At 34.2% G+C, this 13,747-nt stretch overlaps 1 protein-coding gene across 35 annotated transcripts in view; it reads right to left on the bottom strand.

The window, feature by feature from the left end:
- The window catches only part of FOXP2 (forkhead box P2), a 599,458-nt gene that overhangs the window by 389,993 nt on the left and 195,718 nt on the right, over positions 1 to 13,747 (bottom strand). For 26 of the 35 annotated variants that reach the window (XM_074036641.1, XM_015447961.4, XM_074036630.1 and 23 more), the window contains exon 3: positions 6,761 to 6,851. The gene's annotated coding sequence lies outside the window, so the exon portion shown is untranslated. Of the gene's footprint in view, positions 1 to 6,760; positions 6,852 to 9,508; positions 9,561 to 13,747 lie in introns of all 35 variants that reach the window. The other 9 variants (XM_074036634.1, XM_074036633.1, XM_074036639.1 and 6 more) reach the window with 1 other exon arrangement.

Below are 13,747 nucleotides of genomic sequence, written 5' to 3'. Positions count from 1 at the left end.
GTTAAAATCCATATTTTCTATTTTGTATAATGATATCAAAAATTTTACTAGTGGATAGTTCCAAGCCACAAATTTAAAACTATAAACATAAACTCTAATTTAAAAAATATGAACAAGTTTTCATTTTCTCTTTTTTAAATATAGTGCATTATGTTTCTCCAAATTCTATCATCATATAAATAGGAATGAAATTTGGAATGATGGTTTAATGAGAATTTATTTATTTATTTATTTAGAGGCAGGGTCTTGTTCTGTTGTCCAGGCTGGAGTGCAGTGGCACAATCCCAGTTCGCTGCAACCTCTGCCTCCCAGGTTCAAGGGATTACCCTGCCTCAGGCTCCTGAGCAGCTGGGATTACAGGCACCCATCACCACGCCCAGCTGATTTTTGTATTTTTAGTAGAGATGGGGTTTCACCATGTTTGTCAGGCTGGTCTCTAACTCCTGACCTCAGGTGATCCATCCGCCTCGGCCTCCGAAAGTAATGGGATTACAGGCGTGAGTCACCACAGCCAGCTGAGAATTTATTTATTTATATTTTTAATGTTGTTCTATTACTTGCTGATACATACTTTTCAATTCACTTTTCTGGAAACCAAATGTATTATTTTTTCTAGTGAGCTCAACGCTTCAAATATGTGTACACATATCTAGATACTTCCATGTGACTCTAGTATTTACACGTCCATAAAGGACATTAAAAAATATCAGAAACTATCATGATAGATGAGTAAAAGAGATTCTGCAAGCCCAGATCCTGTTAGCACATGGGTATTTTTTCCAAGCAGCTCTTCTACAAAGAATGAGTATCAGACTAGCACATGAGTAAGCATGACTCTCCAATATTGATGTAGTCAATGGGCAAGATATTAAAATCGGCTTCTGCATGTTGCAAAATCAGTATTCCAGGTGAATCTAAATATTTCGCATTTTCTTTCCATTTGGCTCACTATCTTGTAAATATACATACCTATCTCTTCTATTACATATACCTGAGAGACATTATATTTGGTATACTGTTAATCTTTATATTCCCCTCAAGGTCAAGGGCAGTGCTGAAATTTGTGGATATAATTTTAGGGTTGAAATATCATATAATGTATTAATTATCTATGAGTGAATAAAAATTACCACCCAAACTTAGCAGTTCAGAACAAAACCATTTATTATCTTGTATTAGTCTGTTTTCACGGTCCTATGAAGAAATACCTGAAACTGGGTAATTTATAAAGGAAACAAGTTTAATTGACTCACAGTTCCACATGGCTGGGGAGGTCTCAGGAAACTTACAATAGTGGCAGAAGGCACCTCTTCTGAAGACAGGGTGGTAGGAGAGAGAATGAGTGCCCAGTGAAGGGGGAAGACCCCCATAAAGCCACCAGATCTCCTGAGAACTCACTATCGCAAGAACAGGATGGAGGAACCGCCCCATGATTCACTTATCTCCACCTGGTCCCTCCCATGACATGTGGGGATTATGGAAACTACAATTCAAGATGAGATCTGGGTGCTGACACAGCCAAATTATATCATATCTCAAATAGTTACTGAGGTTCAGGAATCAAGGAGTGGTTTAGCTGGGTGGCTTAGACTCAGAGTCTTTCAGGAAGTTGCAAGTTGTTTGTAGGCTCCTTCCTGGCTGTTTGCCAAATGGCTTAGTTCCTCACTATGAATACCTCTCCATGGCAGCCAGCCTCCCCCAGAGCAAGTCATTTGAAAGAATGAGAGAGACAGAAACAGAGACAAAGATGGAAGCAGAAACAGAGAGAGTTAGAGGCAAGAGAGAGGGAGAAAGAAAGGAAACTCAAAATAGATATCTTAATATCGTGCATAACCTAATCAGAAAAGCAACATACCAGCAAATAGAACTTGTGCCATATTCTGTTGATCACATAGGCTGACCCTGGTAAATATGGGCGGGAAAAATGGGGTGAAAACCAGAAAATGGGGACTATCTTAGAGGCTGCCTACCACAGCTATCCCTCTGGACTCCAGTGATTCATGTTTTTCCCATCTGTTATTGGTTTCAAAGGTGTAAGTTGTAATGGATTCTCACAAGTAACTTAAGGGTTATTTGAGGTATATATTTCAAATTACTGAGCCAAAATAAGAATGAATAACTTATAAAGAACATCTTCTGAAATATGACTGTCAAACTGAATACTGGCTGTTAGACCACTGTTCTAAATCAAGAAGGTGTTTTACATATTCAATGAATATTTCTAAAGATACTATTATATGCGACATTGTAAGAAACACACAAATGAGCAACATTCTGTGATCTCTATGGGCAGCAAGGGAATGAGATTAATGATCACATGTCTGTAACATCCGATTGACTATGATAGGGTATGATACTATGCAGAAAAAGTCCTAGCCTAGCTAAAAAGGAGGTAAGAAGTAAGAAAATTATAGTGGAAAAGGTAGAAATGTAAATGTGCTTTAAAAAGATAGAGAATGGGACAGAAACGATGAGAAAGATGTACATTGACAAAGATGTAGGCAAGAAAGCGTAAAACATGTAGTTACAGGTATACATATCAGAGTAAAGAGAAAAGGTAAGATATTTGGGTTTTGCCACATTCTGGAGTATACTAAATACCACACTAGGCTATAATTAGTCTGGTGGTTTTAGCCAGCTTGAAACAATGGATGAATTTTAGGCAAAGAGGAATAGTCTGCTGGGAATTACACTGTAAGAAAACTCTATGAAAATAAAATTTTACATGTTTCAACAATATTCTCATTATTAACTATAACATAATTATAAAACTTTAACATATTTCATGAATGTTAAGTTTAACATGCTTTGGTGGACAGTCTCTAGGGTGGCCCCCATGTTCATGCCCTGTAAAATTCCTTCCCCTTGAGTGTGGGCAGGATTTGTGACTTGATTCCAGCCAACAGAATATGGCAAAGGTTGTGGGTTGTCACTTTGATGATTAATATACATACACACATACACATACATATACACACACATCCATATATACACACATATGTGTGTATGTGTATTAATGCTATATATATATAGAGAGAGAGAGAGAGCATATATATATTCCATTTTGCTAGCATGCAGTATAGACTCTCCCACTGGCTTTAAAGAAGCAAGCTGCTATTTGTAAACTGTGTATGGAGAGTGCCACATGGGAGGAACTGTAGGTGGAATTTAGAGGCTGAGGATCTCAGACTTAAAACTGCAGTGAACTGAATTCAGCCAAAAACCCGTGAGTTTGGAAGAGGACCCTGAGCATTAAATGAAAATACAACCTGGTTGACATTTTGATTTGCAACCTTTTAAGACCCTGAGCTAAACTGTGCCTGGACTCCTTATCCACAAAAATTGTGAGATGATATATGTATGTTGTTTTAAGCTTCTAAATACATGAAAATTCATCATATAGTAATAGAAAACTAATACACATCCTAACCAAACACAGAGAGCATAGGTACATAATGCAATACACTGAATATTTGTGTTGTTCCCAAATTCCTATGTTAAAATCTTACCCCCCAGTGTGATGGTACTAGGAGGCAGAACCTTTGGTAGGTAGTTAGGCCATGAAGATGGAGCCCTCATGAATGTGATTAGTGCTCTTTTATAAAAGGAACCCCAGAGAGTTCTCTCATCCCCTTTCTGCTATGTGAGGACACGAGAAAGAAGATGGCAGTCTATAACCTGAAAGAAGGCCCTCACCAGAGGCTGACACCCTGAACTTAATCTTCCAGCACCCATTATTGTGAGAAATAATTTTCTGTTTATAATCCACTCAGTCTATGGTACTTTGTTATAACAGTGTAAAATAACTAAGATACAGAATTAACTCATATTTAGCATTTCTTGTAAGACCCAGATTATCCTATACAGGGTATTTGCCATGTGGCCTGAATAATATAGTCAACCATTGAAACGAATATAATAGAAAATAAAATAATACTGACTTTTTAAATGTTCATTAAACGTTCACTATGCCCTTTATATGTATTCACACAATTAATCCTCAAGTCAACTCTATTAAATAGGAACCGTTATCTCTATTCTCTAGATTGACAAATTAAGTGTAAAAGAGCCTTGGCAACTTGTTCAAGGTTTCACATAAGGTAAGTTTGTTTTGGAACTGTCATTCAAACCCAGGCAATCTGATTTCCAACCTTGCATTCTCGATAGCTCCACTCTATACCCTCTCTATTTGCAGTCTTGCTCACTGTTTCCTTCTGACAATGAATGTCAGTACACTATCTATCTGAACTGCTGACCCAACCCCTGTCCGCCAAATCAGCTTCCTACATAGCCCATTCACTTTTTAATAATTTGAAAAATAAAGCAAATATTATTTTCATATGATACCTAATCTTTAATACGTATTTATGAAATTTATAGCAATTTTCTATACATATGTGAATGAAAATTATTTCTACTTCATTGAATTATCTAAAACTGATATTTCATTTGAGTTTAATAGCCTTGCAGTGGAAACTCTGAAATACTGTGAATATCTTGAAGTAAAACACACCCAATCACATACCGAACTATGCATTTACCCACATACACAAATACTCTCAGTTATAAGTTGTATTAAACATTTTAGTTCCCATCTTATAAGTATTATGTAGGGCATGTTATTTAATTTCTTTGAAAGGAGAAACAGAGATAAAACTAAAAAAAATTGTTTGAAAATAGGAAGTTTGAACCAAGTTCCATTTAGGGATTTTCTAGGGGGAAGGGAGCAGAGAAGAAAAAATCTAGTATTTCTTGAAAATAGCTATGTACCAAGTGCTAAATTTTTACAATAATACAATAAACAGATCTATCAGTCCCCTACTTTACTCTGTGAGAGCTGAGAAGCAAAAATTAACAGAGGTTAATTTAAAAAGCCAAAAAATAGCAGCAAGGATGCAAACTCCTATCAACCCGACTCCAAAATCGTTGCTTCTCCAACATTTTCTTCTTCCCTTATGATCATACTTCCAGCTCAAGGGTTCAAAATTCTATACATTTACGATAAAAAACAATGCTTTTTCAGAATTCACTTCCCATTAAGGTGAACCTTTATCATTATGCATATTCGCTATTTACAACAATATGTGGTTAGTGTTTGTTTAAAAATATTTAAAAATTGCCACTATAAACACGTAACTACCAAAAGTCTAAGTAGCACATTCCAAAATCAGTTTGAGGACTAACTTCAAGTGCAATTATATTCTGTTCTAGGAAGAAAATTCTCTACTTTTTAAAAATAGTTTCTTTCATGATTCCATGATTCATTCTTTCCTGATTCATTGTCAGATCTTCCTGCTTATTATAAATCTAAACTCCTTCTGCTATTATACAAACGTCCTGTTACTCAAAAGTAATAACTTATATATCAAAAAGTTGTATAAAGATAGAGTATATTGGTATAACCATTATCTATGGCAAACCTACAAATAATGTCCCCATTGACCACAAAAAAGATTGAGTGTTAGCAGACATATGTTCTATGTCTAGTTGTTTATTACTAGCTGTAAAATCACAAAAAGCTATATAACTTTTCCCAGATCATTTTAATTCTTTGTCTTTGCTCTCCACTTACCAAATAATAATAATGTCAGCCTTACTTACATCATAAATTAAGAGTAAAATGAAGTAAAAGGTTGCCAAAGTGCTTTGAAAATCTTAAATGCTAGATGAATGTGGGATCATTTTAATGTGTATCTGGTAAAATAATAAAACTGGTAAGAAATGAACCAAAAAACAATCCACAGGCCAAACAGAAGGTAAAATACCTGGGAAATATTTAACTGTGTAACTAAAGAACATTGACAAAAATCTCTCTGAGAAATTATGGAGTGTGTCTTGAGAGAGGTGTAGAAATTGGTAGAGAAATTTAGGTAGAAAGTGAAGGTCCTGAGGCCTATGCTATGCCCATGGTGAAATTCTTAATAAAGAATTCTGAAGAAGCTCGGGCATTTTGGTTTCCCTCTCTCTTGAGGTAAAGATTGGGGAAAGAAATGATATAAACTACTAAGAAGCTTTGAAATACAAACTCTGCCAAAAATTGCTTTTAGGTTTCCTTTAAAATTATATTATTCTAAATTTGGATATTCATGACAAACTGTTTGATTGGCATTACTGTTTAACAGTGAAACTGAAAATCCAATTTTACATAAATATTACATATTGAGAACCTTTATATGTTAACATTGTAAATATCAAGGAAAACTATCACGAGATTTAAAGATACGTGATATTATAAAAGAAAACAAATCTTTCAAAATAGCTGACTGGATCTCAATTATATTAGAAAAATCAAATTTTCTAGAAAAAAAAATTATACTGGTATATTATTCTCATTATTTCCTCAATACTTCAGATCCCCCCAAAACTTCAATATCAAATGAACTTTTAAAAAATACTGAAAAGACCAGCATAATAAAAGGCAAGCACAATGGTAACAAGATTCTCCAAGTGCTTTTCTTGCCTAATAACTTACTTTTAATATTTCAAGCCAAATTCATATTCCCCATAAGTGTATGCTGGTTTTAAAAAGTGATACCACGTTTAATAGAAAGACAGCAGCAAGTAGTGAAATGGGAACTTCCATAGCAGTGATAAATATTTCTACTGCCATACTTAACATGTCTCAATAGCCCGCTGACAACTTCTTCTTAACATTTGGGCAAAAATATTTAACCAAAAAAACTAAAGAGTAAAATCAACATCAGAAAGCTAAAAACAAGCACAATGAGCAAATGACAATTTTTACCAAAAGGACACTTACCTGTTTCTTCCAGATCTTCCACAAGACTTTCGAATCAACCTTGAAACGGAGTCCTAGGAAAATTCAATCCCAGCATCACATTAGAGTAGACCTGTTAATAGAGACAAATAATTTTCACTGCTTAGAAAATTAAATTTAAATTTACATCACAATTAGTGCAGTGACTTCAAAGAACACAAAACATATTCATCCTTGAAAAGAAAAATTGTTAATGTTCACATGCATTACTTTATGAATATTCAAATATGCATAAAAATGCTTTTTCTACATTTTGATTTAGAGAATTTTCAAGACATTGGTACAAAGCAAAGGCCACGGAGACAGCATAAGATGCACTTCCAAGAGATAGAGATTTTGTTTCCCACTCTTTCACTGATTTGGCAAGTTTAAACTTTTCAGTGATTAAATTTTATAATTTAGAAAAAATTATTTGTGTCTCCAATTTCTTAACTGAAAACATGACTGACTTCAATTGCCTCTTCAACACATACTTAATGAGCTTTGTAAGATTTTCCACAATTAACAAATTGGTAGTAAGCATTTACTCCTCATAACCACAATGTAAGGATCATTATTTAAATGCTTACTTAAGTTTGTATTTCCCAGATCCGTTTCCGATTCAACTACTCTTTTTTACTAGTTTCTTCTTTCTTTAATCTGACAGATTTAGCTCACACCTTTCTTAGACTAAAATGCGTTAAGTGTACTGAAGGTCCACTAAAATTATAGAACTTAGTACTATATAGATCAGGCTCGTCCAACTCGTGGCCAGGACGGCTTTGAATGCAGCCCAACACAAATTTGTAAACTTTCTTAAAACATTATAAGGTTTTTGCATTTTTTTTTTTTTTTTTTTTTTTAGTTCATCGGCTATCGTTAGTGTTAGTATATTTTATGTGTGGCCCAAGACAATTCTTCTTCTTCCATTGTGGCCCAGGGAAGCCAAAAGATTGGATACCTCTGTTATAGATAGTAAATGGGTTTTGACTCACACAACACTCTGACTGATTGGTAGTGACTAAATGGAGAGCTGTATGGAGACTAAATCTGAGTCTGCAGCAGGAAGTTCTATCTTCAGTCAGCAATGTCTGCCATAGGCATTGAAAAGGATGACAGGCATCACTTGCCATCTATGTTGAACATTTAGACATTTCACTAATTGTATTGAAATCATTTCCAAATGCTTTTGAGCTAAAGAACCCTTTCTTGCAATAAAACCTCAGTGCAGGGCCAATTAATAATAATGTATTCTGGTTGAATCACAGCTCCAAATATCAGTGCCACCATTACTCCCTTCCTTGGGTATTTTTGGTGTTTCACAAAGCATTAAGTATTCTACAGAGCATAATGTGAAACCACTGTTTAGTGAATTATCAGTATTAAGGTAACTCAAAATCATAAACATTAAGGTAATTTGAACTCCTGTTCTTCATATTCCTTATATTCTTTCTCTATTGGTTCCGTTGTCCACATTTCTCTTAACAATAAAATTTTCTACTTAGCAGGCCACACTCTTGGCTTTCTTTGTGTTAATTTTTCTTCCATAATTATATTCTGCCTAATATATGCCACCAAAAGAAGTGGATTTCTTTAGTATTAGTCTAAATTATTTTATACTTTTATATTGACTTATTTTCCCTTGCCCATATTCATAGGGAAATTTCTCCAACTTTTTCTCAATCAGTCTATAAATTCTAGACTTTAAAAAGAAAATCCACAAACCCATTTTTAAACCCATTTTTAAACCCATTTAAAAGCATACGCTATAAAAGGTCTATTAATATCAAAGTAAAATTCAAAAATGAAGGGCAAAGAGAGAAAACCTACTCTATAAAGTATTAACATGTACTACAAAGCTGGGTACAGCTACAGGCACATAGAGTTCAGAAATAAACCCATATATATATGGGCATATATATATATATATATATATATATATATATATATATATATATATATATAAAACAGCTCATATATACGTGACAGCGTTATATATAACATTGCAAAGTAAAAGAAAATACTGGTGTTGGCTTACTGTATAGAGCAAAAACTGATCTAAGAATTGGGCAGAAAGTAAAGGGGACACCTTATCACACCATATAGAAATCTGAATTCCCGAGAGATTAAAGAATTGAATGTAAACTTTACCTTTTCAAAATTATTAAGAAAAAAAATTTGGCAACTATTTTTGAGACACAGATGTAAAAAGCTTTCTGAAACATGGCCTAAAAAGCATAAATCATAAGGCATAAATTGATTTTTCTTAAAAAATGAAAAATTTCAGTTAAGGATACCATAGATAATATCATAGGTAAACTGAGAGAACACCTAAAACCAATGAGGAATTAATATTGGTTAACATATACTTATATATTCAGAGGAAACCAATAGAAAAATGAGCAAAGAACCTTGAAAAGGAAGTGTTCAGAAGGAGAAGCCCAAACTGTTTAAAACTCATAAAATCCCTAGTAATCAGGAAGATACAAATTAAAAAACCAATGAGATACCACTTTATGTCATCAGAAGAGTATGAATTTGAATGCTGAATTCTGCGCAGTGTTGGTAAGATTATAGAAAGATGGGAACTCTTGTTTACTGCTAACAAAAGCATAAATTATGAAGTTATTCTTTAAAGCAATTTGGAAGACCTAACATGTCTATGTTCTTTGTGCTCTCAAAGCACCCTGTGGGCACCCCTACTGTAAAATATATTAGGTTAAATCTCATTTCATGTTCTTGTTTACATACCTTTCTCTCCCACAAGCTTCTCCATTTTCTTTACTCAAAACTCCTGTTGAAACTGATAAATGAAGAAATAGCAATAAGCATATTATTTAGGTAATAGAAGTAAATACCAGAAGTACACTGCCACTGTGTAGCTGAAGTGAGAAAATACAAGGCAGAGGGCTGCTATTTTTCATTTTAATAATCCCTACATTCCATTTGATTTTTTAACTCTATGTCTGGATTTCTTGAAGAAAGTCAAATACAAAAAAAAAAACAAAAACGAATTTTATTATTTATTTTTTAAACTTCCATTTTAACTTCAGGGGTACATGTGCAGGTAATCTCATGCCACAGGGATTTCTTATACAGACTATTTTGTCACCCAGGTATTAAGCCTAGTACACGTTAGTTATTTTTTCTAATCCTCCCCCTCCTCCCACCCTCAACCCTTTGGTAGACTGCAGTATCTGTTGTTCCCCTTTATGTGTCTATGTGTTCTCATCATTTAACTCCCACTTGTAAGTGTAAATATGCAGTATTTGCTTTTCTGTTCTTGCATTAGTTTGCTAAAGATAATGGCCTCCAGCTCCATCCATGTTCCTGCAAAGGATATCACCTCATTTCTTTTTATGACTGCATAGTAGTCCATGGTCTATCATTGATGACCATTTAGGTTGACTCCATGTTTTGCTCTTGTGAATAGTGCTACAAGGAACATATGTGTGCATGTTTCTTTATGATAGAACAATTTATATTCCTTTGGGTATATACCCAGTAACAGGATTGCTGTGTTGAAGGGTAGTTCTGTTTCTAGATCTTTACAGAATAGCCACAGTTTTCTGTAATGGTTGAACTGATTTATACTTCCACCAACAATGTATAAGCATTCCTTTTTCTCCATAGCACAGATTACTGTGAACAGTGATCATAATAATCAGAACCAAATGTTCACTTAATGATATATAGAAAACTCTTATTTTAGGAACCTAAAGCCATAAAAAGCAAATAAGATAATTTGAAGGAGACAGAACCTGAGCTAGAGAGGCTAACTAGAGTTCTCTTATATACACATATTCACACGCATTATTTGTTGCCAAATATGTCAGACACTGTCCTGATTCTGGGTTAAATTCACAACTCTGCTCTTATGGAATATGCAATATGATTAGGAATATGTAAGGGATGGGTTTTTTTTTAACAATGTGCTGAGAGACACGGTATATACAGGAGCAGCACCCAGTTGACGCTTAGGCAGTCAAAGAGATCTGCCTGAGTGAAAGGACCCATGTGCCATTCATGTATAGAAACATTCTTTTTTCTAATTTTTTCTAGCCTTTTAAATTGAATTACAAATTTGTTTGAGGTATGCTGTGGTAGGCAGAAGAACATCACTCAGACATTCCCAGACAGTCTGACCTGTCTTCTGTAAGGACCTATATTAGATAAAGTGAATAATTAGTAGAAGATTTATGTTTTTTATGTGTTTTGTTTTGTTTTGCTCTTCTTTTTAGATAGGGTCTTGCTCAGTCACCAAGGTTAGAGTGCAGTGGTGCGACTATAGCTCACTGCAGTCTCCAACTCCCGGGCTCAAGCTATCCTCCGACCTCAGCCCCCACCAGTAGCTGGGACTCCAATTTTTTCACTTTTTGTAGAGTCAGAGTCTTCCTATGTTGCCCAAGCTGCTTTCGAACTCCTGGGGTCAAGCAATCCTCTCACATTAGCCTCCCAGAGTGCTGGGATTGCAGGCATGAGCCAACTACGCCCAGCCTAAGTGATTTAGTATTGTTTAAATATTTTTTTCTAGTAATTTATTGATAGAAAAGAGATTTAGTCTTCTAATCAGCTACTTGGAACTCTTTGTTAATATTTTCTACTCTATTGTCTTCTAAGTAATAAAAATGAAGATGCATCCTAAAAGAAATGCTATTATTTAATTGTTTTCTAAATGAAAAGGAAAACATTACATCATATAAAGCATAAGGATAAAACAATATCTTTTGAATTTTACTGCTGAATATTATAACACAAAATCCTTAGCCTGGTGAATTTCATGATTTGGAATAAAATATTATAAATATGGAGTAAAGAAATAAATAAAATACATGTGTTATATAGGTCCTGATGTGTAACTGATGTTCAACTGAAAAATTATACTAACATTTTAAATACTGTTTTAATATTATATAGCACATGGCTTCCTGAATAATGGTGAGAACTATAGATTATTTTGTTTTCTCAAAACAGGATTGTTAACTATAGCCAAACAAAAGAAAGTAGATAATTGTTGATTGGCTATGAAGGCTGATATTATAACCAACATTTCAGTGAACAGAAAATGAATAACCAAATTCTGGCAAGGCAACAAACTCACAAGTTTAATTCACAAATTAATAACAAATTTAACTGCTTGGTAATGCTGATGTATGCTAAAGGAATTTTAAGAAAGTAATCACAGGCTTCTGAGGAATATGGTAAGATTTCTCAGGAGGCAGCAGTGCCTACATTATTCCTACCAAAATTTACAAAGGGTTCAGAAGGCACTGCGTAGCAGGCATTTTCTTTTTTGCATTAGCATGAGAGAAACATCATATTACTATAATTTGCACAGATGTTGCAAACAGAAAAAAAAATAAAATGTTTAAAAGCTACTGCTGCAAAGGCTAAATACTATAAAACTACCACCAGAGATACAGAGTGCCCACTATAATTAGCATCCCACTTTGATTAAAGCAGTTTGAACTCCACAAGAACATGGATGGTTGTTTGTTTAATTCATTTATTAATCCTATGAACCTAGAATACTCCCTGGCACATAGTAGGCACACAATAAATATTTGTTGAATTAATGTATTAATCTGTAGACTAATAAACATAGAACTAGACAGGCATGGGAATTTAAAAATGAAATTTTAGGTAGAATAGAAGGTGAGATATAAACCAGGATAGAGATATTATCCTCAAGTAATCCTAGTTGAAAATTTAATTCAGTGATTGTTCAAAGGAGGAAATAAAGGAATGCTCTGTCCCACTGCCTTAATTTAATGTGGAGCAAACTCAATTCTATTTTGGAACTTCAAAAACACATTACTGAGGTCATACATTTTGGAGTATATTTATATATGGAATACTGATTTGAAAGTTCAAAAACTACTGATTTAACCTATACCTTAATGAAACATAATTTGTAGTTTTGATAGTTAATACTAGAACTCCACTGTAGTGAAGACTGCATTTGATACAAAGCTATGATGCAGATCTAAACATATGCACATAAATACTAATTATAGTTAATCTACAACAGATTTATTCCGTGAGTTTCTCAAATTATCCTTCTAATATCTTTGTAGAGTACTCAGGTAAAAGGAGATTCTTGAAAATTGCTAACAATAGGTACTTTAATTACCATTGAGAACTTAAATTTGCTCTCTTTGAGCCACACTGAGTGAAACATGTAAGCATTACCTGTACAGGGCGGGGACTATGTAAGCTTTATTCTTGCCTGACTGATCTACCCCTCAGTTAACAGTACCTGGATCTAAGAAACTGGAGCCAATGATCCTTCGAGGCTCTACCACATCCTAATAAATCCATTAAGAAGATACATTCACAGAAATAGAGCTGAAATAAAACTTCACCTTGGAAACAATTGGAGCCACAATGAAAATTAACCCTGCTGACATTATGAATACAGTTCAAAACATATTTATTCAAGAATAGGATAATTTTGTTTTCAGTTGTTTTTTATATTTATAAATTTCTTTCTAGCTTTAAGTTAGAAATACTTAAATATATGTATTTTATTGGCAGATAATGTTCTGTCAGATAATGTAAAATCAAAAATTAAACAATAAGCATGCTAGTAACAGTAATAGTAAAATGGAAGTTAGCAAGCAATCATCAAAGGAAAGTATAATGTTGGCACAGTTAGTTGTAGGTTTCTGCCTTCTTGAATTTTACTCAGAGCAAAAGTAAGAGCTCCCTCATGGAACTGTTTAAAAATGCAATATCATATTTACACAAAACAGGTAAAAATACTTTAAAATCAAATTTCAGGCCAGGCGTGGTGGCTCATGTCTGTAATCCCAGCACTTTGGGAGGCCAAGGAGGGTGGATCACTTGAGGTCAGGAATTTGAGATCAGCCTGGTCAAAATGATGAAACTCCATCTCTACTAAAAATACAAAAATTAGCCGCGCATGGTTGCACTACTTGGGAGGCTAAGGCATGAGCCTCATTGCTTAAACCCGGGAGGGGGAGGTTG

The sequence above is a fragment of the Macaca fascicularis genome, chromosome 3 (genome assembly GCF_037993035.2).
Source record: "Macaca fascicularis isolate 582-1 chromosome 3, T2T-MFA8v1.1".
Taxonomy (NCBI): Eukaryota; Metazoa; Chordata; class Mammalia; order Primates; family Cercopithecidae; genus Macaca; species Macaca fascicularis.
Note: the sequence above shows the minus strand (reverse complement) of the source record. Positions and strands in the feature narration are given on the sequence as shown.